We start from the raw sequence: 26,704 nt of genomic DNA on the forward strand, positions 1-26,704 counted from the left end.
TGTACACTGTATTTTAATTTCTTTGTCTACGAAATAACAGGATTTTCCCATTGTGCAAGATGTTAGATGCAGAAAATATTTATTCTGGAAATTAGTATGACTCAAACTGACTTTATTTTGGAGGGAAAATTAATATTTCATCTATCCAATCTTAAATCCTTGCTCTGCAAAAAAAATGTTGCTTCCAAGGTACTATCCCATATTGATTTATGTATTTTTGCAGGAGAATGAATCCTCCATGGGAAAATGTGCATGGAACCAAAATAAATATCACTTTTCTTAAAAATTCTTCACAGAATTTCAACATGGAATCTGGACCCTCAAAAAGCCAAATTGTTTTCAATTCTATTAATTATTATGAACCTGGAACTATCTTTTAAAAAAATTATTAAATTTGCTAACTTTAGTTGATTTCATTTGGAACTTACTTTAGCAATCTTTTAATTTATGCAGACATTTGCAGTAGGTCCCAAATAATCACTAGACCTGGAGTTGAACTGTCAGGCTTTTTTTTGTTGGAACATTAGGCAAATCCTGTTGAGTTGAATGTTGTTATTGCTGGGAAATGAAGTGATTTCAAGTACTCAAAATGAACATCAAAGCAATGTTTTCTCCATTTCACACACTTGGATTCCTATCACCCAAATTATCTTTCTGCAAACTTAACCCAGGAAGAGCTTAGATCATGAATTGTACATTACAATTGAAGCATGCAACTTGATAATACATGCATGTAAAGGCAATACACAATTACTTTTTCTTTGTCATTTAATGACTGCAACATTGAAAGTGTTTGCATCCATCCTCCAGATGCCTCAATCCTATTAATCCTTGGAGACCACCTTTCAAGCACTGAATACATGTTGTTTGGAAGTTTAGAAATAAATCACAGTCCCTGGGAACATTTAAAATGTCATTTTGTACCAGCCACAAGTTAAACTCTGTCTGGTGGAAGCTCCTAGTGCTGTGAAATAATCTCATGGAGAAACACATCACTTGGTTCTTACAAGACAATTGAGACCAGATATCTGAGTAAAAACGTTGATATAATTAAAACACATCAGCTCGTTATGTTGAAGGATCTCTTAGCATATTCTCTGCCTGAACTGTAAAAAAGTCTTAAGTTCAAAGTAAATTTTATTATCAAGGTGCATATACAGTGTCTATAAAAAGTATTCATCACCACCCCCACCCCTTGGTAGTTTTCATGTTTTAGTGTTTTACAGCATTGAATCACATTGGATTTAATTAGCTCTTTTGACACTGATCAATAGAAAAGACTCTTTTGTGTCAAAGTGAAAGCAAGTTTCTACAAATTGGTCTAAATTTATTACAATTATTAAACACAAAATAATTGCTTGCATATTTACCCCCTTCAAGCCAGTATTTAGTAGTTGCACCTTTAGCAGCAATCATGCCTTGAGTCTGTGTGGATACTTCCCTTTCAGCTTTATACATTTGGACACTGCACTCATTCTTTACAATACTGCTCAAGCTCAGTCAGATTGCATGGGGATCATGAGTGAAGAGCCCTTTGCAAGTCCATCCACAAATTCTCAGTTGGATTGAGGCCTGGACTCTGACTTGACCACTCTAGGACATCAACTTTATTGTTTTTAAGCCATTTTTGTCTAGCTTTAGCTTTATGCTTGGGGTTATTGTCTTGCTGGAAATCAAATCTTCTCCCAAGTCACAGTTCTCTCGCAGATTTCTTCAGGCTATCCTCTAGGATTTCCCTGCACTTTGCTGCATTCATTTTTCTCTCTACCTTCAGAAACCTTCCAGGACTTGCTGTGAGTTTTTTTTTCAACTGTGGCTTTCTCTTTGCATCTCTTCCATAAAGCTGCAACAGATGAAGTTGTATGCACAGTCTCTCCCATCTCAGGCACTGAAGTTTGTAACTCCTCCAGAGATGTCACAGGTCTCTTGGTGGCCTCCCTCACTAGTCCCCTTCTTGTACAGTACTCAGATTTTGAGGATAGCCTGCCCTAGGCAGATTTACAGCTGTGCCATATTCTTCCCATTTCTTGATGATTGACTTAACTGTACTCCAAGGGATATTCAGTAACTTGGAAAATTTTCTTGTACCCATCTCCTGACTTGTGCTTTTCAATAACCTTTTCACAAAGTTTCTTGGAGTGTTCTTTTGTCTTCATGGTGTAGTTTATGCCAGAATACTAACACTAGCAGTTGGACATTCCAGATTTGTATTTTTACTGCAATCGATTGAAACACCTTGACTGCACACAGGTGATCTCCATTCAACTAATTATGTGACTTCTGCACCAATGATGATTTATGTGTCTTAATAAAGGGGGTGAATACTTATGCAATCAATTTATTTGTGTTTTATATTTGTAATTAATTTAGATCATTCTGTAGAGATCTGTTTTCACTTCGATACGAAAGAATTCTGTGATCAGTGTCAAAAAAGCCAAATTAAATCCACTGTGATTCAATGAGTAAAACAAAAAAAACATGAAAACTTCCAAGGGTAGAGAATACTTTTTATAGGCACTGTATGTCACCATATACAATGCTGAGATTCATTTTCTTGTGGGCATACTCAATAAATCTATAGAATAGTAACCATAATAGAATCAATGGAAGACATTCAACTAGGATGTTCAACCAGAGTACAGAAGATAACTAACAAATTGTGTTAATGTAAATATAGCTAAATATCATTACATATTGAGAACATGAGATGAACAGTCTGAAAGTGTCCATTGATTGTAGAAACTTTTCAATGATGGGCAACTGAATTTGAGGGGAGATAATTGTTCCTGAACCTGGTGATGTGAGTCCTGAGGCTCCTGTACCTTCTTCCAGATGGCTGCCATGAAAAGAGAACATGTCCTAGGTGGTGGGGGTCCTTGATGATGGATGCTGTTTTCCTGTGACAAGGCTCCGTGTAGATGGTGAGGAGGATTTTGCCCATAATGGACTGGATTTTCCATTCAAGGGCATGGGTGTTTCTCTACCAGGCTGTGATGCAGCCAGTCAATATACTGTCCACCACATATTTATAAAAGTTTGTTAAAGTGTTAGGTGTCATGCTGAATCTTCACAAACCTCTAAGGAAGTCAAGGCACTGCCGCGCTTTCTTCGTAATTGCCCTAAACAGTTCCTCTGAAAAGATAACCCTGAAGAATTTAAAGTTGTTGACCCTCTCCACATCTGATCTCCTGATGAAGATTGCCTCATGGGCATCCCACTTCCTCCTCCTGAATTCAATAATCAGCTCCTTGGTCTTGCTGACATTGAGTAAGAGAATGAGCCCAGTATCCCGCCCAGAATGGGCTAACACTGTTTTGCATGATTTTTCAGGCACAAAGTCTTCAGACTTTCTGTCTACATTCTCTCTCAGTCTGTCAGATATATTTGCCCCCTGATATATTTAGGCAAGCTCCCCAGTATAAGGGCAATAGGGGAGGGACACATCTATCCACATTCTATGAACAGAAATGTACTTGAATTTCTATGGCATTTTAACATGGATGACATCTCAAGGAAATTGAGAGAAAGCATAATTGGCACAAATAGTCAATAAACCAAAGTATTTTGAGTTTACACTAATTGCTATGTTCGTCTTTTACTCATTTGCCCCTAAGCTAAGGCCCAGAACCTGCCTTATGGTCTGCTGTCTCTTTCTCTCCTTCAGCTAGATTTAGTGTTTGGCTTGCATTTAGTATCTTCCATAAATGGTATGATTACTTAAAACTCTTCCAAAATTTTCCATAAATAGTAACTTTGTATTTCATTTACTTAAGAATACCGTGAAGCACTCTCAAAAGTCATTTTGAAGCATATACCAAACTCAATGACAAAAAAACACTTGAAATCACATTTTATTTTCAAGGTAAATTGTATAATATCCATAATTGGCTTACCTGACACAAATACACTGATTTCTTTTGAAGATACTGAGTTTCAAATGTAAGAATGAAAGAAAAAAATACAAAAAAATATGTAAATCTTGCAAATCTAAAATGCGAACACACTTAACTAAATAGGATGTCAGCACTTGTCTAATAAAGCATAGGCACGTGAAAAAATTGCACCTGCTGACTAACTTTTAACTTTTATGTTTAAGTATTATACATTCTAGTTTGGAAATTGTAGTAAGTTTTGTAGTAGTTTGCAGCTAATTTGATTACGATTTCCTAAAGAAATCTTTGTTACCCAATGGCTTTCACCAGGCAATAACAGCAAACAATAAAGAAATATTTGCCAAATACAGGGAAAATTTTAGCTTGTCTCATGGATAGGTATAACTGAATCATTGAGGAATATTTAAAAATAAATAACAACAATGTATACTTTTGCTCATTTTTTAGATTATAGGTTTTACTTTAGGTGTTCAAGCTGATTCAAAATAAATCCAGCTGGTCCACTCAGGACATAAGATGACCATTCTGCTCCTCAAAGTCCTTTTGTCCCATGCTAAAACAATCACATAAACTTTATTCACCAGCTCTTCCCCAAGAGTCCTGCAACTTTTTCTTAAATATTACCCAATATCCCCTTGAAAGACATTTGCTTCCAACATTTTTCATACGAAAGCAACTTGCTGTGTGGCGAAAAAAAATTCAAATGTTGTCCCATGCTCTCATTCCTGGTTTCTTCGTCTATCCACATAATTTATCGTTCATTACCAGGACCATTCTGATAAATTTGAGAGCTGTAACCCTCAAATGTTAATTGTTGTTCTGCTCCTATTTTCTCATTTTTCCCTTTAGTGTTACTTTCTCTCTGAGAATTTGTTTTGTAGTCAGCTTGAGTAATCTTTTAAGGTAATGAACTATAATGTTTTTTAACTCCCACCACATAGATTCTATCCTATATTCCTTTAGGCAACATGATGAGCTAAAGTTAACCTGTGGTTTGCGGTATATCAGCTGATGTAATGATCATTTGATTTCATTATCAACTGGCTGCCAAGTTTTGCCTTGACATCACACTTTGCCATATTCAACTTCATTAATTCCATTATGGTCCAACAAACTTACATCTAGTTTTTCTGAATAGGTTTTCATATTACTGGACATTAGCACACAAGACAACATGGAGTGTTGGTTACCGTTATTGACTACGTATGAATGGAAATAAATTCCGGAGGCAGAGTGCAATATATAGTCAATACTACAAGATGCACTTAGCACAACAGTCTGTTGATGAATGATTATGCATGTGACCAAGAATATTATCTTAACCTGTCCCACTACTACTGCAATATCATAAGTCTATGTGGCTCAGTTTATCTTTGTTTGAGTTATTTATATATACTCTTCCACTGGTTTACCTTCTATTCTTTAATTATTTTATAGCAGACTATTAACTATATAGTAGTCAAAAGCACCACTTTAGGCCTTCTGATCATCAGAGAGCTGATTGCTGTCAGTTATTGTGCAGTAGACCTCCTTCCCTTATGCTTTTTAAGTTAGTTCCCGTTCCCCAAGGATCAACAACTGCAAGTTAAAAACACCAGTGCCGTGCACTATAAGTCATTTATGCGGAGAAAGACTTTATTTCATAGCACTTGGATTTGACTTTGATGTTTTTCAGTTACCAAAACAACATAATTTATGTTATAATCATTGGGGAATGTATTATGCAAAGCTTTGAGTGTCAATTACTTAGCATTACTTAGCATAATCACTCCCATTAGGTGGAGCATAACAATATAGTAAAACTTTATCTCAAACCTGCAGAAACATTCCTCTTTCTAGGAGGGACCCCAGACTGTTGGATGTTTCAATGTCAAGGTAAGACCTGAACATTCTTGGAAATGTTTGCATTTACATTGTCTTACTTAGATCTAGATGTTCACCTATGTTCAATACCTGTGGTAGTAACAGCTCATATTCTATTGCTGTGGACTGACTTGTTTTTATTGTGATGCAAACTGTTCAGTGTAATGACAGACAAATTCTCATAATATGGGCTCTTGAATAAGCACACATGTACTTGCAGGATGCAACGTGATAAAAGCTTGGCACACGATTTCGCTTTGCATGTTTTTACACAACTCAAGTTGACTGTCTTCAAGTTGACTGCTTAGTAACTTTGATTTTGACTTTTACATCAAATTAAATTTATTATCAAAGTACATATATGTCATCATATACTACCTTGAGATTCATTTTCTTGCAGATATTTACAGGAAAACAAAGAAATACAATAGAAAACCATACATTTATAAAGCCTGATGAAATTGTGTAAATCAACGATACTGAGGACATAAGTTTGAGTCCTTGAAAGTGAGTCTATAGGTTGTGAATTCAGTTCACAGTTGAGGTGAGTGAATTTATCAATGCGGGTTCAGAAACCTGATGGTTTCAGGGTAATAAAAGCAAATATTGTGAATCATCAAGCTTGAAATGTTATATAATATTCAAACTACGCTTTCCGACATGTAGAAAAATTCATTTCCGAGGAGAATCTTTGGTTGAAAGTCAAGGTATAACTGAAAATCTTCAAACTGTTGCTTAGTAGTTCAAACAAAAATGCAATTCCTATAATTTAATTTATCTTTCATGCAAGTTATTTTATTTCTATAATAATATCCAGGAAATCATTCGGTTTAATAGTAGTCCAATTGACATCCAGCTAAAAATTGGCTGTGATTTCGGATCTAACTGGAGTGGGTTGTCTCAAATATTAAATCACTTTGTATAACCACAGAGCAAACGAAAATAATGGAAAAGCAATCTTTATGTTTATAATTTCCAAAGTGGAGCCAAAAATGAAGGTAAAAGGGTTTGATTTAGCTCCATTCAATAAAGACATAAAACATAATCAGTGGTTGTTCTTAGTACTCTCAACAGAACCTTTGATGTTATGTTTATTTAAGGGAATTAATTCTAGAGATGCAAATGTCCAGTAATTGTTCATGTTTATTTAAATATTCAAGTTTCAATTATAGATAGTTTTTAAAAGTTATATAAAGCCATTTAGTGTAGCAGACAACTCTTGTCTATATTCAGGACAGCTTCCTACAAAAGTAAAATTCCTGAACAAACAGGTGGACAAGCCATAGTAGATTTCAAAAGAAGATAATGAAATTCATTATAACTAACCGTGTATATTATGTGAACACTTTTCAACAGCGACCTCAGTAGGATTAAATGCAAGGTAACATTTGAAATGGAGAAGCATAATTAAGATTCTAGATTTGGATGAGGCCAGTGCCACCAGTATCATTGCATGGAAGCAATCATTGATAACCACTGTAACACCCTTCAGCTGTGCTAGAATTTATGGGCAAATGGTAGTCCATGCGATTTCCTGATAAATTCAAGATTTTATCATGCTAACAATGTCTATCCTTACTATATACATTCGTGATGTACCTTTAGATTTAGGTAACCTCATACCTGTCTGTACAGACCCAATATAGACAAGAACTCTAATTCCTGAAATTGGCCAAAATTTTGAATCAAGCAATTTTAGATTATTTTATTTCTTTAATATTTTAGTATTCTTTACCAATTGTGTGTAAAAAAAACTCTCAAGATATTTACACATGTATTTCTTCCCTTCATCAATATAAGTTAAAAATTTCAGAAGATTAATGACAATAACAAGACTGGACTTCTGTTGTTTAACATTGCATGTGAAATTTTGTGTATTCTCTGTGTACTTTTAAAAGGATTAAAACTGTAACTATGCTACAAATAAACTTTATGATTTGTTGGAAAGGGGAGACAATAATAACTGTTGTGTAGTGACTTACTCTAAATTGTTGCAATTATTATTTTACAAGCAATATAAATTCATGGATTCTGCTGTTTGCAAAAGGATCTCCTTTTTATTGCATAAACACGAGAGATTCTGCAGATGCTGGAAATCCAGAGCAACACATACAAAATGCTGGAGGAAAGCAGCAGGTCAGGCAGCATCTATGGAAATGAATACAGTTGATGCTTCGGGCTAGACTTTCAACAGGACTGGAAAGGAAGGGGGAAGAAGCCAGAATAAGATGGTGGGGAGAGGTGAAGAAGTGCAAGCTAGGAGGTGATAGGTGAAGCCAGGTGTGTGGTGGAGGAAGTAAGGAGCAGGAAGGTGATAGGTGGAAAAGGTAAAGGACTGAAGATGAAAGGTTTTGATAGGAGAGGTGAGTGGGCCATTGGAGATAGAGAAGGAGGAGGGGTACCAGGGAGATGATTGGCAGGTGAAGAGAAGAGGAGAGGAGAGTCAGAGTGCAAATGGAAGAAGAGGGAAGGGGATGTAGGGAAATTACCAGAAATGAGAGAAATGGATGTTCAGGCCATCAGGTTGGAGGTTACCTAGATGGAATGTGAGGTGTTTCTCCTCCAACCTGAGAGTGGCCTCATCGTGGCAAAAGAGGAGACCATAGACCAACATGCCGGAATGGGAATGGGGATTGGAATTAAAACGGCTAACCACCAGGAAGTCTTGCTTTTTTGTGGATGGAATGAGGGTGCTTGACAAACAGTCCCCCAATCTACAAACGTACATTGGATCTCACCAACGTAGAGGAGGCCACATCGGGAGCACCGGATACAATACACAACATCAACAGATTCACAGGTGAAGTTTACCTGGAAGGACAGTTTGAGGCCCTGAATGGAGGTGATGAAAGAAGTGAATGAGCAGGTGCAGCATTTCTTCTGCTTGCAGGGATAAGTGCCAGGAGGGGTGAATAGACAATGGATTCACTGAGGGAGCGATCCTTGCGAAAAGTGGAGAGTGGGAGCGGGGAAGGTGAAGATGTGTTTGATGATAGGATCCCATTGAAGATGGCAGAAGTTGCAGAAATAATGTGCTGGATCTGAGGCTCATGGAATGGTAGGTGAGGACAAGAGGAACTCTATCTCTGTTAAGATGGTGGGAAAATATGTTGAGGGTGGATGTTCGGGAAATGGAGGAGATGTGGATGAGGCCTGCTTCAATGGTGGAGGAAGGGAAACTCGGTTCTGATGTTCTAGAAAGGAAAGCTTCATTCTGGGAACTGATGTGGCAGAGATGAAGGATCTAAGAAAAGGGAAAGGCATTTCTACAGGGAACTGGATGGGAAGAGGTAAGATCAAGATAGCTGTGGGAGTCGGTAGGTTTAGAAAAGATATCGGTTTGTCCCCAGAGATGGAGACAGGGAGATTAAGAAAGGGGAGAAAGGTGTCAGAAATGGACCAAGTGAATTTTACACTGTCTCTCCATCCAATCCTTCACATTCTATCCTTTCTGACTTCCTTTAAATTTATCTCTTTGTCTAAGCTTTGATCACACGTGCTAATAGCTCTTCACATGATTCCATTTCAACTTTTATTTGAAATACATTTGAAATTTCTTTTTTTCTCTCTATACAATTCATAGACGCAGCTAAAACTGTTGATAATTGTTAGTCACTACTGAATTTTCTAAATCATGATGGCACCAAGTCTACCCGTTCTCCTTTTTTTTCCATTCCTTACTTCCAGGAGACAAAATTATGGACAATGTGGTTGTAATTTCCTTTTATTGGCGAGGGGCCCATCAGTAGCATACGCATTGTATTTGGCAATTGGATTTAAAGTTAATGCCTGTCTTAAGGTTGGCAGGAAATTAATGTGTGAGTCATATTCCAGAAAATCTGCCCACACAGAGAAAAGATGAATTTCTGGAAAGATCATTGGATAATTTGACAGGTGTTCAACAGAATGCAAAAGATAATATCTCTGTACATACTATAAACTGCGCCTGCGATTTTTATTTCTGTCACATGTGCCAAGATGCAGTAAAAAGCTTGTCCTGCATACTGTTCATGCAATCAGATCATTACTCAGTATATTGAGGTGTAACATGGTAAAACAACAGCAATGCAGAACGAAGTGTGACAGCTTCAGAGAAAGTGCAGTACAGGTAGGCTATCAAATGCAAGATCATAATGAGGTAGATTGTGAGGCCAAGAGTCTGTTTTATCAAATGACAGAACGTTCAAAAGTCTTATAACAGCAGAGTTGAAGCTATCCTTGAGTCTGGGGGACATGCTTTCAGGCTTTTGCATCTTCTGTCTGATGAGAGAAGGCTGAAGACAGAATATCCAGGGTAGGTGGGGTCTTTGATAATGCTGACTATTTAACTAAGAAAATGAGAAGTATAGACAGAGTCCATTGAGGGGAGGTTGGTTTCTGTGATGTGCTAAATTGTATCCACAACTTTCTGCATTTTTTTCAGGTCATGTGCAGAGCAGTTGCCATACCAATCCATTATGCAAATAGTATGCCTTCTATAATGCTTTGATTAAAATTGATAAAGGTTAATGGGGACATGCCAAATTTCTTTAGTTTCCTGAGGAAGTAGTTGAGCCAGGTAATGTTCACTCTTAGGAGCTTGAAACTCTCAACACATTCAAGCTTAATGCCGTTGATGTAGACAGCAGCATTTGCAAGGTCCCTCCTTCCTGGAGTCAAAGACCAGCTCTTTTGTTTTGCTGACATAGAAGAAGAAGTTTTCTATTCTTTTGCCATGATTTTAAACAAAATCTATCTGTATATAAAATAGAAAGGCAACCCAGAACTTAAAACCAATTGGCTGGAGCACTCATTTTGTCAGCCAATGTTTGTAGAATCCCTTCCGGTAACTTTCCAACCACGAGAGTTTGGGTAACTGGCCTGTTGTTTTCTGGCTTCTTCAAAATCAGAAGGCAAGAGCTTTAAAGTGTTGATGAGCAGAGGGATATGCGGTCCAAGTCAGAAAATAGTGTTGCTGTTTTACTAAACTCCAGTTAGGCCTCATCTGGAGTACTGCAAACATTTCTGGTTGTTCCATTACAGGAAGGATGTCAAAACTTTGGAGAGCCTGCAGAAGAGTTTAACCAGGATACTGCCTGGATTAGAGGAGATGTGCTATAACGGGAGGTTGGACAAATTTGGGCTGTTTTCTCTGGAGTGGTGGAGGCTGAGAGAGATATGGTCGAGATTTATAAGATTTTGAGAGGCATAGATAGAGTAAACAGACAGTATGCTTTTGCCAGGGTTGAAGCTTTAAGGTAAGGGATGGGAAGTTCAAGGGGGATATTAGAGGAAGATTTTTTACTCAGAGAGTGGTTGGTGCGTGGAATGCACTGCCTGAGTCAGTGGTGGAGGCAGATACCCTAGTGAAATTTAAGAGACTACTAGACAGGTATATGGAGGAATTTAAGGTGGGGGTTATATGGGAGCAGGGTTTGAGTGTCCTCACAACATTGTGGGCCAAAGGGCCTGTACTGTGCTGTAATATTCTATGTTCTATGTTCTAAATCAGGGTGGACAAATCCCCGGGGGTTGACAAGGTGTTCCCTCTGACCCTATGGGAGACAACTGCAAAAATTGCGGGGGCCCTAGCATAGGCAGTTAAATAATCCTTAGCAATAGGTGAAGTATTGGAGGGTAGCTAATATTGTTCCACAGTTTAAGAAAGAGTCTAATAATGAACCAAGAAATTATAGACCAGTGAGCCTGATGTCAATAGGTATGGACCAATTAAGGATAGTCAGCATGGCTCTGTGCATGGTAGTTCAGAGTTTTTTTGAGGAAATTAACAGGAAATTGAGATCTTACAGAGTTTTTAGAGGAAATTAGCAGGAAAGTTGATGACAGCAAGGCAGTGGAAGTTGTCTACAAGAATGTTAGCATTGCGTTGGATGCATCAGCAAGGGAGATGAGGCTGAGTACAGGGCTACGGTAGGAAACTTTGTCACATGGTGTGAGCAGAATTATCTGCAGCTTAATGTGAAAAAGACCAAGGAGCTGGTGGTAGACCTGAGGAGAGCTAAGGTACCGCTGACCCCTGTTTCCATCCAGGGTGTCAGTGTGGACGTGGTGGAGGATTACAAATACCTGGGGATACGAATTGACAATAAACTGGACTGGTCTAAGAACACTGAGGCTGTCTACAAGAAGAGTCAGAGCCGTCTCTATTTCCTGAGGAGACTGAGGTCCTTTAACATCTGCCGGATGATGCTGAGGATGTTCTACGGGTCTGTGGTGGCCAGTGTTATCAAGTTTGCTGTTGTGTGCTGGGGCAGCAGGCTGAGGGTGGCAGACACCAACAGAATCAACAAACTCATTCGTAAGGCCAGTGATGCTGTGGGGATGGAACTGGACTCTCTCACGGTGGTGTCTGAAAAGAGGATGCTGTCCAAGTTGCATGCCATCTTGGTCAATGTCTCCCATCCACTACATAATGTACTGGGTGGGCACGGGAGTACATTCAGCCAGAGACTCATTCCACCGAGATGCAGCACTGAGCATCATAGGAAGTCATTCCTGTCTGTGGCCATCAAACTTTACAACTCTTCCCTTGGAGGGTCAGACACCCTGAGCCGATAGGCTGGTCCTGGACTTATTTCATAATTTACTGGCATAATTTACATATTACTATTTAACTATTTATGGTTCTATTACTATTTATTATTTATGGAGCAACTGTAACGAAAATCAATTTCCCCCGGGATTAATAAAGTATGACTAATGACTACTACTATTTGACAAAGTCTTTCATAGGTGATTGGTCTAGAAGGTTCAGTCACTTGGCATTCAAGATGAAATAATAAATTGGGTTAGACATTGGCTTTGCGGGAGAACCAGAGAGTGGTAGTAGAGGGTTGCCTCTCTGACTGGAGTCCTGTGACTAGTGGAGTGCCATAGGGATTGGTGCTGGGTCCGTTGTTGTTTGTCATCTCTATCAACCATCTGGATGATAATGTGGTTAACTGGATCAGCAAATTTGCAAATGTCACCAAGGTTAGGGGTGCAGTGGGTAGCAAGAAAGGCTATCAGAGCTTGCAGTGGGATCTGGACCAGCTGGATAAATGGGCTGAAAAATAGCACATGGAATTGAATGCAGACCAGTGTGAGGTGTTGCACTTTGGCAGGATCATCCAGAGTAGGTCTTATACAGAAGGCATTAGGGCACTGAGGAGTGCAGAAGAACAAAGGGATCTTGGAGTGTAGGACCATAATTCATTGAAAGTAGTGGTACAGTTAGGTAGGGTCATGAACAAAGCTTTGGACACATTGGACTTCATAGTTCAAAATGTTGAGTACAAGAGTGGGGATGTTATGTGGAAGTTATATTAAGAAATTTGTGGGGTCTAATTTGGAATATTGTGTGCAGATTTGGTCACCTACTTAAAGGAAAGATGTAAATAAAATTGAAAGAGTGAAGAGAAAATTTACAAAAATGGTACAAGGAGCTGAGTTAGAAGGAAAGATTGAATAGGTCAGAACTTTATTCCCTAGAATGTAGAAGATTGAGAATTGAGGGGAGATTTGATAGAATTATACAAAATTATGAGAAGTATAGATGGGGCAAATATAAGCAGGCATTTACCATTGAGGCTGGGTAAGACTACGACTATAGGTCATGGGTTAAGAGTGAATGGTGAAATGTTTAAGGGGAACATGAGGGGAAACTTCTTCACTCAGAGGATGATGAGGGTGGAGTGAACTGGCAGTGCAAGTAGAGGATGTGATTATGATTTCAACGTTTATGACAAATTTGGATAATACATGGATGGGAGGGGATTAGAGGGCTATGGACCAGGTGGAACTAGGTAGTTTAAATTGTTTAGCCCCAACTAGATGGGCTGAAGGTCCTGTTTCTGTGTTGTAGCTTTCTATGACTCTATTATGGGCCAAAGAGTATTCTCCCATTCTGTACTATCCTATGTTCTATGAAAAAGGTTTAAAATCAGTAACATATGTCATGAAATTTATTGTTTTGTGGCAGCAGTACAGCACAATACATAAAAACTATAAATTACAATGAGAAATATACACAGTAGATTCTGAAAATAGCCAGGATTCCCTTCATTTGCTTGAGACGTTAAGCTACGTAATTATGATAGGGACTGTTGCCTAACCGTTTCTAACTAGCATCAGTCATATGAACTTGTGTGGCATTCAGACACCACAATACGCTTAAAGAGAACAGTTTTGACTAGCATCAGTTGCATGTGTTTGTGTTCAAAAAGCAGTGATTTTTGTCTCTGATAGTTGGTGAGATATAAGCAGTAAGACAGCTTAGAACTGCTTTGCTCACTGCAGATTCAAGCATTCAGGCTTGAAGATGCCAGAAACAGCCGGGAGCGAAAATGAAATGATTTCACTATTTCAATGTTAGGAAGCATTTGAAGGTATCCACAATCATCTTGAATGTTACAATGAAAATGAAGATTTGGAGGATGCAATTGTTGAAAGCATAACACGAAGGCAGTCCATTACAGGTTTCCCCAGCCATCCGAAGGTAGAGCGTTCCTATGAAACGGTTCGTAAGCCGAAATGTCGTAAAACGAAGAAGCAATTACCATTTATTTATATGGGAAAATCATGCCAAATAACACATAAAACCTAAAATAACAGTAACATATAGTAAAAGCAGGAATGATATGATAAATACACAGCCTATATAAAGTAGAAATACTTTTCCACAATCATTGCCGGCACTGTTCTCCGAAGCGAAAATCTCATGCAAGCGTTGTCGGCAAAAACACGGCGCAAGCGCACTCTAGTAACGTTTAAGCTATGAAGCTGCCAAATCATACCAAATAACGTGTAAAAATACACAACCTATATAAAGTAGAAATAATGTATGTACAGTTCAGTATCACTTACCGGAATTAGGAAAGCACCAAGTACACTGATGATGGTGTGTTAGACTGAGTCGTCGCAGGCTGGGGTGGTGCAGTGGCCTCCACCCTCCAGGCCGCCGACTGATACATTGCCGTGAAGCATGCAGCGGTAGCCGGGAGGCACCCAGCACATCTTTAAGAAAAAAGCCGAAATAAACATGCTAATTAATTAGGTGCCACCCGACACGTAATTGACGGCCCAGACCAGTGCCGATTGCCGATTGCATCGCCTCTGATCTGGGCCGACATTTACATGTCGGTCGGCGCCTAATTAATTAGCATGTTTATTTTGGCTTTTTTCTTAAAGATGTGCTGTGAGCCTCCCAGCTTTCGCTGCATTCTCTGCGAATCGGTATCTGTCCGTGGCCTGGGGGTTGGGGTGGTGGGACACTGGGGTGTCATCTCATCGTCGTCTGTTTCCATTAGAGCAGGCGGCTCATCTTCTCTTATGACTGCTGTGGCTGATGTGGAAGGCTTACTTGACTGCTGAGCCTCGTGCATTTTTCTATCATACAGTTCTTTGTAAGGACTCAAACCACCCTGCAAATATCCCCTAAACCTACATACCCTTTCAAAATTAAAGTTGTACTTTATCATTGTAGTGAAAATCTCACTCAGTTGCTTCACGTTCATTCCGCTACTGCATTCGATTTCAATTGTTATTCTTTCCTCTTCCAATTGCATCAGCTCTTCATCTATCAGTTCTTGGTCATGGGATGTCAAAACCTCTTTGACATCATCTTCATCAGCTTCCACAAGCCAAACTCACTTTGTCCTTACTTCGTTCACCACGATTGAAATGCTTAATTATGTCTAGTTTTACACTAAGTGTAACACACTTACGAGCTCTTTTAGGCTTTTCCGACACCTCAGAACTCATCTTGCAAACAGCTGCTCACAGGCACATGATTAAGCAATGCCGGCAAGAATGCCGTTCTGAATCCCAGGGAGAGCAGCCGCTCGGGGCGCGCGCTGCCTTTTATTGCGTGCTGATTTTATTGCGTGCTGATTTTTTTGCACGCTGACTTTTTATCGCGCGCTGATTTTTTCTGTAATAGTGAAAACACCTTCTGTTAGCAAAAACAGGGTACTAATGTAGGTCTTTTGTAACAGTGAGGTTTCGTAAAGCGAATGTTCGAAAAGCGGGGGATGCCTGTATCTGCACTGTGCTGATTTTGTTCATTTACACAGAATCAAAAGAACACAGCAGCATACAGTGGATGAATTCCTCCATCGGTACCCATAAGGAACTAATACACAGTTTTAGAGTACTGTAGTAGTATTGGTAGTGATTCAATTTGTTCTTTATTTTTAAATACATAATTTGTTAGTTAAAAAGTAGTTTAACTAACAGTCTCTTTTATACCTTTTCAAATATTTCCATGGAACTGCAGCTAATTGGGACAGCCTCTTAATTGGGCCAAAATATACTGGTCCCAATGTGTTCCTAATGAAACACAATCCACTGTATATAAATATAAAAATTAAATTAAACATGTAGTGCAAAAAGAGTGCAAATAAAGTGAGATAATGCTCATGGGTTGTTGCATTGTCCATTCAGAAATCTGATGGTGGAGGGGAAGAAGTTGTTTCTAAAATGTTGAGTGTTTCTCTTCAGGCTTCTTTACCTCCTCACTGATGGTAGCAATGAGAAGAGGGCATGTGTTGCATGATGAGAATCCTTACTAATGGATGCTGCCTTTTTAAGGCATTATCTTTTGAAGATATCCTCCATGCTGGAGAAGCAAGTGCCTATAATGGAGCTGGCTGAGCTTGCAACCCCCTGCAGCCTTTTCTGATTCTATGCCAGATGTTGATGCAACCAGTTAGAGTGCTCACCACGGTACATCTGTAGAAAGTTGCTGGAATTTTTAGTGACATACCAAATCTCCTCAAGCTTCTAATGAAATATAGCGCCCGCAGCCCTTTTTAAATACAGCACAATATTTGTCATCCTGCAGTCTTCTGGAACCTCACCCATGGCTAAGAAAGATACAAAAATATTTGCAAGGGTCCTATCAGTTTCTTCCCTCACCTCCCATTCTGCCTTACAATACACTTGGAACCTGTTCAGTTGCTCCAACATTTTCAAGATCCAGGGCATGGGTTCCCAAGATTTCATGACCGCCTCCACAGTAAATACTAATGAGAAATCTTTATGTAAGAATTCATTCATCGCCCATGCCTCCACACATAGATTAGTGGTGATAATTCTGAATTCCCAAGTTCTCATCATTCTTAGTAACTTGATTTGTAATTACTTTATGTTAACATATTAGTAAAATTTCTGCTATTGCTGATCTTGATTTTACAGAAGTTCATCAGACACAAACTGTCCAAGAAATACACAACAAAGTAATTGACTGAAGTTTGAAAACATAAGCACATACGCAAACTATAAAGCAGTTTATGCCAACAGAAATATTTTTGTGCCAAATACAATGGAGCGTAGAAGTGAAACCGGGTCTAAAAAGTAACTAATGCACCTCCCCAGTGGAAAATACTCAGTTCCCAAGCATGATGCCAAAACCAAAACAAAGTTCTGTTTTCCAACATGAGCAGATTATCTAATCTGAAACATAAGTCGATCAATAGTGAAAAGCCTAATTTTATTTTTTGCTTTGGATATATGAAGGAGAGATGGATCATGTCTCTTCATACATCTTTCTTCTTGGGATAGAAGAGCAAAGATTAACTCAACTTCATTGATTTTTTTTGAAATTTTCTTCTCAGGTTGTACATGGGTATTAATGTCACCAGGCATCCAAAAGTGGAAAATGTGTAGCTCAATGTACCATCTGAGTCTTCAACAGGCTCTCTGATGAACCAACTATAATAATTGTCCCAGCTCCATAGTTAATAAAAGACAAATAAAATCTGCTTTAGTTTAAAGAAGAGCCCACACGGTCCTTTTTAAGCAAAAGTACAAGTCAGAGATTTACTTTCCTGCCGAAAAATAGATCTAATTATCTATGCTTAATGGGGGATTTAAATTTAAAGATTCACAACTTGAAAAATTTTGGTGTACACTGTTTACAAGTGGAAATCTTAAGGGAGCCACAGGGCAAAGTATTAACAACCCAGCTACAGAATCTGGGTTGGGAAGCTAAAGCCTGAGGGATCTTCGTCTTTGGCATATTATTTTCTTTGTTCTTGTTTAGGCGCATTGGCTCTGTATCACTAGCAATTATACTGAAACTATTTTCCCACAGCAACTTTTATGGTTTCTTCCTTAGCGACATGCCTCGTCTTCAGTGAATCCTTTTGTTCTTATATGGTAAAGTTTCATTTTCACGGATTCTTCAAAAAATCATCATTTGGACTGCAAGGCATGATTCCATACTGTGTTACTCTGTATTGATGAAGAAGAGCATGTGATTTTACACCCAGTGAAATTAATGAAATAAAAATCTGCTCTGTGCATCTTTTTTATGTTATAGTGTCATTGAATTATTACTTCAAAATTCAGTGCAGTGTTGACCTGCTCATCAGAGTAATGTCAAGACCAAGCTTAGTTCTGAAGATGGAGACTTAATACAACTGTGACTGAAAATCAAAAGAAAATGCAAAAGCTGGGACTTTGTGTTTGTTTAAAGAAAATATTTGAAATACTGTGGATCAGGCAGCACCTGTGGAGATAGAAAAGGAGTTACCATTTCAGGTTAAGGTCATTTTGCCAGAGCACCAAAAAAGCATCTTTTAGATGAAACATTAACTTTACTCCTCTTTCTATAGATACTGCCTGACTTGTTCAGTATTTCCAGAATATTCTATTTTCCCAACTATTATTGATTTGCTCCAAGTACATATTGATCATCCTAACTCACTTGTTCATTGCAGTATCATGATCATTTGTAAAAATGACAAATAAAATAGTGAATTTATAACTGTAATGTTTTGCAGCTTCAAAACATTAAATTAATTAGAAGGAAGACACAGAGTCTGAAATGAGGGTGTAACTTTACTTTTAGCAGTGAAGTGCACATATATCAGATGGTTGTATAGAATTAACATATTTTACATATAACCCATAACTAATTACCTAAATGAGCAAAAATGCTTAATCAAATATATATATATATACATATACACACACACACAAGATGTCTTAAACATCAAAAATGGAAGTGTAAAATTAAATAAAAGTAAAATGCAGGCTAAGTACTTAAAATTTTAAAAACATAGAAACATAGAAAACCTACAGCACAATACAGGCCCTTTGGCCCACAAAGCTGTGCCAAATATGTCCTTACTTTAGAACCACCTAGGTTTACCCATAGCCTTCTATTTTTCTAAGCTCCATGTGCCTATCCAGGAGTCTCTTAAAAGACCGGATCGTATCTGCCTCCACCACCGCTGCCGGCAGTCCATTCCACACACTCAGCACTTTCTGTGTGGAAAAAATTTACCTCTGACATCTCCTCTGTATCTACTTCCAAGCAGCTTAAAATTATACCCTCTCGTGTTAGCCATTTCTGCACTGAGACAAAGCCTCTGACTATCCACATGATCAATGCCTCTCATTATCTTATACACCTCTATCAGGTCACCTCTCATCCTCCATAGCTCCAAGGGAGAAAAGGCTGAGTTCATTCAACCTACTCTCATAAGGCATGCTCCCCAATCCAGGCAACATCCTTGTAAATCTCCTCTGCACCCTTTCTATGGTTTCTAGGTCCTTCCTGAGGTGAGTTGACCAGAATGGAGCACAGTAATCCAAGTGGAGTCTGACCAGGGTCCTATATAGCTGCAACATTACCTCTCGGCTCTTAAACTCAATCCCACAATTGAAGAAGACCAATACACCGTATGCCTTCTTAACCACACGATCAACATGCATAGCAGCTTCGAGTGTCGTATGGACTCGGACCCCAAGATCCCTCTGATACTCCACACTGCCAAGAGTCTTACTGTTAATGCTGTATTCTGTCATCATATTTGACCTACCAAAATGAACCACCTCACACTTATCTGGGTTGAACTCCATCTGCCACTTCACAGACCAGTTTTGCATCCTATCAATGTCCCACTATAACCTCTAACAGCCCTCCACACTATCCACAACACCCCCAACCTTTGTGTCATCAGCAAATTTGCTAACCCATCCCTCCACTTCCCCATCCAGGTCATTTATAAAAATCACGAACAGTAGGGGTCCCAGAACAGATCCCTGAGGCACACCACTGGTCACTGACCTCCATGCAGAATATGACCCATCTACAACCACTCTTTGCCTTCTGTGGGCAAGCCAGTTCTGTACCCACAAAACAATGACCCCTTGGATTCCATGCCTCCTTACTTTCACAATAAGCCCTGCATGGGGTACCTTATCAATTGCCTTGCTAAAATCCATATACACTACATCTACTGCTCTACCTTCATCAATATATTTAGTCACATCCTCAAAGAATACAATCAGTCTCGTAAGGCATGACCTGCCTTTGACAAAGCCAAGCTAACTATTCCTAATCATATTATGCCTCTCCAAATATTCATAAATCCTGCCTCTCAGGATCTTCTCCATCAGCTTATCAACCACTGAAGTAAGACTCATTGGTCTATAAATTCCCGGGCTATCTCTCACTCCCTTTCTTGAATAAGATAACAACGTCTTCAAACCTCCAATCCTCTGGAACCTCTCCCATCCTCACTGATGATGCAAAGATCATCGCCAGAGGCTCAGCAATCTCCTCCCTTGCTTTCCACAGTACCCTGTGGGACATCCCATCCGGTCCAGGTGATGTATCCAACTTGATGCTTTCCAAAAACTCCAGCACCTCCTCTTCCTTAATATCTATATGCTCAAGCTTTTCAGTCTGCTGCAAGTCATCCCTACAATTGCCAAGATCCTTTTCCATAGTGAATACTGAAGCAAAGTATTCATTAAGTACCTCAGCTATCTCCTCCGGTTCCATACACAGTTTTCCACTGTCACACTTCACACTTGATTGGTCCTATTCTCTCACATCTTATCCTCTTGCTGTTGACATACTAGTAGCATGCCTTGGGGTTTTCCTTAATCCTGTCCACCAAGGCCTTTTCATGGCCCCTTCTGGCTCTCCTAATTTCATTCTTAAGCTCCTTCCTGCTAGCCTTATAATCTTCTAGATCGCTATCATTTCCTAGTTTTTTGAACCTTCCGTATGCTCTTCTTTTCTTCTTGACTAGATATACAACAGCCTTTGTACTCCACGGTTCCTGTACCCTACCATCCTTTCCCTGTCTCATTGGAATGTACCTATGCAGAACCCCATGCAAATATCCCCTGAACATTTGTCACATTTCTTCCGTACATTTCCCTGAGAACATCTGTTTCCAACTTATGCTTCCAAGTTCCTGCCTGACAGCCTTATATTTCCCCTTACTCCAATTAAACGTTCCTCTAACTTGTCTGTTCCTATCTCTCTCCAATACTACGGTAAAGGAGATAGAATTGTGATCACTCCCTCCAAACTGCTCTCCCACTGAGAGACCTGACACCTGACCAGGTTCATTTTCTGTTTTTGTTTCCCTTTTCAAAGTATTGTCCATGAAATTTGTTTCCTTGGCTCCCGTTTTGCTGATCTCACAATTTTTTTTTTGCTTTCTAAAACTTCAGCAATGACGTACCTGCATATGTTGTGAAATGTTAATTTGAAACTTGTCTACTAGTTTGTGGCACAGTAGCATAGTAGTTAATATCATCGCTTTACAGTACCAAGGATTACTGACCAGGACTCGAATCTTTTTGCTGCCTGTACAGAGCTTGTATGTTCTCCAGTGACTGTGTGGGTATCCCCTGGGTTCTTCAGTTTCCTCTCACTTTCCAAAGATCTGTGGTTAGGTTTAGTGCATGCTATATTGGCACTAGATTCATGGCGACACTTGTGGGCTGCCCCCAGAAAATCCTTAGACTGTGTTGGTTATTGATGCAAAAAGACACATTTCACTATATGTTTCAATGTTTTGATGTACATGTGGCAAAATAAAGCAACTCTTGTTTCATGCTAAGCAGCACAACTAACCTTACCTAACTGTCCCAATACCTCACCCCTCTCCATATATCTAACACTACTTAAAAGACCACAAATAAGCTGCCAGCTGATTGCTTCTGAGCTTTTCAATGATTCTACTGTTATGGTTGATTCGACAACTTCAAGGAGTAGCATACATGCCAAGTAGTGAAAGACATTTTGCTATCATCAAAGGACCAGCCAGTTGTCCACCTAAATGTGTGCATTTGAAGTCATTGCAATTGCAAAACAGCACATCTGGGAGAATGAATGGAGGCATAGAAAAACAAGATAAGTATGGAGAAATGCCCAGAATGGAAAATGGTGGAAAAGCACTCAGCGGGAAGATTAGCATTGACTCTATCAAGCATACCAACTTCAGGACATTGCTGCAGGAATTCTTCTGGACTGTGTTCTAGACCCAAACATCTTTAACTACCTCCTCAATGATCCCTTTCCATCATTAGTTCAGAAACTGGGACTGCACAAACCAAACTTGCTTACAATTCCTTTCCTCTCCAAATCATGAAGTATGTGAGTGCAAGCAAAGTAACCTAGATAACATTCATATGTGGAGGATGATTGGCAAGTAACATTCAGGCCAGAAAAATATCCAGCTTCGACCGTATCCAACTAGAACAGGGGTTCCCAAGTCTTTTTCTGCTGTGGAGCCTTACCATTAACCAAAGGGTCAGTTGATCACAGGTTGGGAAACTCTGAACTAGAGAGTTTAACCATCCATCCTTGACATTCAATGGATTTTTCATTTCCCATTCCCTTACAATCAACTTCCTAGGATTGCAATTCACCTGATGCCCGACTGGTCAAGTCACGTAAAAGTTCTGACCACAAGAACAGCTCAGTGGATGGGTATCTTCTGGTAAGTTATGCTTTTTAGATGTTGGAAAGGCTTTGTGGTGTTACCTTTTGGGCAAGTACGGTTCCAATATTCCTCAAGAAGCATAACATCATACAGGACAAAGCTGCTTCCTTGATTGCCACCCCATGAACCACCCTAAATACTCAGCATATGGTGGCTGCAGGACTGTATCACCTTTACAATGCATTGCAGTTACTTACCTGGGTCATTCCAACAACACCTCCCAAAGCACCTACAATCAAGGAGATGACAATGGCAGTTGCATAAAAATACCACCACCATCTATTTTCCCTTCTGAGTTGCACACCTTCCAGAGTTGGAAATATATAATTGGCCCCTCCTCATTGTTTAGTCTAAATTCTGGAACACCTAATCCAGTAACACTGTGGAAGTACTTTCGCCAGGACAACTGCTGGAATTCAGGAAAGCTATTTCTGACTAAAGGTAGATATAGTCACTATCTTTAACTTGTTGAATTCAGTATTAGGTCATAAGAGTTGTAAGGTCATAAGAGTTTGCAGGTACCTGTGTAAGAGACCAGAGACTGAGTGGTATTATGGACCATAACTCTACCTCTTATATTGAGCTGTTACTGCCCAGACAGTCACTGAGTCTCATTTACTCCCAGCATCTTTCCTCATTATGGAACAAGCAGTGGGTGAACTGCACTCTAATAAGAACATCTCATTGAAATTCATTGTAATGCTAGTGCTGCATTTCCTGTAGCTGTTGTTGTGATTAGGCTGGAGCTGAAGATACCTCTCAGTTTCCAAGTCATTAGTGTAAGGACCTTCAGATGGAGATTCATGGTTGAAAGACAGTCAATTACATTACGCTTACCACTCACAAAGAGTACTGCACATTTTCTTGTGGAGGAGTGTGTCCATTGACATTCCAAGTATTAGGCTGAAGATTTCCAAATGGCCAAGTTCCATTTCCTCAGTACAAACCAATAGGCCGTGAGTCATCCAGAGGAAGGGCTGTTCTAATGAGTTTAATTATAGAACATAGGACATAGAATATTACAGCCCAGTACAGGCCCTTCGGCCCACAATGTTGAGCCGACCCTCAAACCCTGCCTCCCATATAACCCCCCACCTTAAATTCCTCCATATACCTGTCTAGTAGTCTCTTAAATTTCATTAGTGTATTTGCCTCCACCACCAACTCAGGCAGTACATTCCATGCACCAACCACTCTCTGAGTAAAAAACCTTCCTCTAATATCCCCCTTGAACTTCCCACCCCTTACCTTAAAGTCATGTCCTCTTGTATTGAGCAGTGGCGCCCTGGGGAAGAGGCGCTGACTATCCACTCTATCTATTCCTCTTAATATCTTGTATACCTCTATCATGTCTCCTCTCATCCTCCTTCTCTCCAAAGAGTAAAGCCCTAGCTCCCTTAATCTCTGATCATAATGCATACTCTCTAAACCTGGCAGCATCCTGTTAAATCTCCTCTGTACCCTTTCTAATGTTTCTACATCCTTCCTATAGTGAGGCGACCAGAACTGGACACAGTACTCCAAGTGTGGCCTAACCAGAGTTTTATAGAGCTGCATCATTACCTCACGACTCTTAAACCCTATTCCTCGACTTATGAAAGCTAACACCCCATAAGCTTTCTAAACTCCACTATCTACCTGTGAGGCAACTTTCAGGGATCTGTGGACATGTACCCAGAGATCCCTCTGCTCCTCCACACTACCAAGTATCCTGCCATTTACTTTGTACTCTGCCTTGGAGTTTGTCCTTCCAGAGTGTACCACCTCACACTTCTCCGGATTGAACTCTATCTGCCACTTCTCAACCCACATATATAAAACCCATTATAAATGGTTTGATGTGCAAGCTGTACTTGAGGTTCAGATGAATATAACTGGGTGAGTAGGATCACTCACAGTTGATGTGTCTGGTAATTCTGGTATGCTACCCAAGGACACAATTTGCACGTAATAGAACATAATCTGCCCCAAAATGTCTGCCCAATGGAATATCCAAAATTATCTTGCTCAGTTTCAGCCAGTCTGGTTGATTCTCACACTACTCAACAGAAGAGGAGGCAAGATTCTGGTGGTCAGCTGAATGCTGCACATTCTTGCCACCAGCTGTACGTACGAGCAACTTGATAACAAGAAGAGAGGAAGAGAGGAGACAAGCAAGGTAACTTACTCTGGTTAGGATGTCTGTGAAGATTCACCCTGGACATTGATTATCACAATTGAGATTAGGTTTAGGTGAATTGAAGCATGTAAGATGTAAACCATCTACTGCTTATAAATCAGAAGAATTTCTGGGTTGAGAAATTGTGTTATGGGGAATAAGGACGAGGTACAAAGGATACCATCGTCATCACCTGTTTTAACTTCACCACTAACCAAGGACCCCGTGAATGTTTGCGTTAACTATCTGCTTGCTTGCATTCTGCTCACACAGTATGTGAGAAACATGCCTTGAATGAGGGAACTGGTGGGCAGAATTAAGAAACGTTTGCAGGTTTGTGTGAGTTTACTAAACATGATTATCCCTATCATGGGGTGCAACAATGAGGTACACTCTTTCATTACCTTGGTTGTATGAGTAGGTCTTCCTTTTGTGGTGCTGTTGGAAGACTTTTGCTGATGACGGCACAATGGAAGCCATGAGAAAAATAACCTAGATTGGCTGGTATATTACTTACCCATGTCAACTGATATCCCAAAGGTATCCTAGCCAGAGTTTAGTTGTGGGAATGGATGAAGTTCACCAGAACAGAATGTATGTTCTTGCTGCCAGCAGTGAGCTGGAATAGTCTCTGCACAGTGGGGGTTGAGGAATTCTGTTTATGCAAAACAAGCTGAACAAGTATAAAACTGTATCTGCTGAGTTTATGGATTTGACTGTGACATTTGTTGCTTCTCTTTAACATACACAAGTTAAAAAAGAAGACAAAATGAGATCAAGTTTGAAAATTGTATAAAGGTTTGCATGTTATTATCTGCTAAAAATAATCAATATTTTGTAGAAATTACTTTCGAATTTGTTCTACCTGAAACCTGTGAATGCTCAACATCCTGATTTGCCGAAGTAGTATTATACTTGAATTGTACGAGCATTTTGTTGTACATTTATGGGTTTACTTGAAAATTGCTTTAACTGGACCTCAGCAGGCAGTGCAGCATTCAAAGACGTTGAAGGAACTCAGTGGGTCAGGCAGCTTCCATAGGGGGACTGTAGAAGTTTTGGCAAGACCCTTTGTTAGAAGAATCACCCCTTGTAGTAATAATCTGGGAGGCACAGAAGGAATCTGTAATTACCAACAAGTACCTTTATTGTCTCAAAGGAAGAACACATCATTGTCTCAAAGGAAGAACACTTACACAATCAAATACCCGTGTGCACAATTACCAAATCTCCCAGACCTTCCATGAACAGTCAAAAAACAGAAGATATAATATCAGTTAAAAAGAGGTTTCTGTTGCTGGCCACGTGTTCCTAGTGGTCCTGTTTCATATCTCCACGTGTCCGTGGGACAACTCGCATCCATGTTGGTGAACCTGCTACTGAGTCACCACTGTCTTCTATGTGAAAACCTTTGGTTTTATACTCGTGTCTTACCAATTCAAACACTGCATTCTATTGCCATTGGCTGTAGGTCATGTGTCTGACCTTTAACACCTTTTAATTGGCTGTGCTCCAAGCCAGCATCCATTGGTACTTTATGGCTCTTTGCTCTCAATCAGCAGCCAGCTGGAATCACACAGAGCAGACACAAACTCCAACAGTCACAAACCAGCCTGTTATATCCAACCAAAGAACACCTCACAAATAGCTTCTAATTGGATATGATCCTTAGTTCAGCAAATTACCTGAGACATCATTGTGTCTACTTTAAAAACACTGATCAAGCCAAGCGACTTTAACTCACAAAATGTTCCAATTTTCCAAAAATGTTAAAGTCAAATTCCAAATTTAACTGTTCATCAATGAGCAATTACACTGAATGCCCATTTCCCTCAAATATCTGGCTCATATGGGGTATCTGGCCAAGTGCTGATCACCTCGTTGGAGAGTTCACTGAGATCTTTAACCTCTCAATTCAGCAGTGTGTGGTCTCCACCTACTTCAAGCAGGATTCAATCATACAGGTGCCCAAAAAGAGATTACTGACCTGCCTCTGTGACTATTGCCCAGTAGCACATGCATCCACATTGATGAAGTGTGGATTTATCAATTTC

At 39.5% G+C, this 26,704-nt stretch overlaps 1 protein-coding gene across 1 annotated transcript in view; it reads left to right on the forward strand.

Annotated features, from left to right (window-relative positions):
- Positions 1-6,237: 6,237 nt before the first annotated feature.
- Positions 6,238-26,704, forward strand: part of hyal6 (hyaluronoglucosaminidase 6) — a 39,582-nt gene continuing 19,115 nt past the window's right edge. Inside the window, exon 1 of the mRNA XM_072269303.1 lies at positions 6,238-6,300. The gene's annotated coding sequence lies outside the window, so the exon portion shown is untranslated. The remainder of the gene's footprint in view (positions 6,301-26,704) is intronic.

This window comes from Mobula birostris, chromosome 9 (genome assembly GCF_030028105.1).
Source record: "Mobula birostris isolate sMobBir1 chromosome 9, sMobBir1.hap1, whole genome shotgun sequence".
Classification (NCBI taxonomy): Eukaryota; Metazoa; Chordata; class Chondrichthyes; order Myliobatiformes; family Myliobatidae; genus Mobula; species Mobula birostris.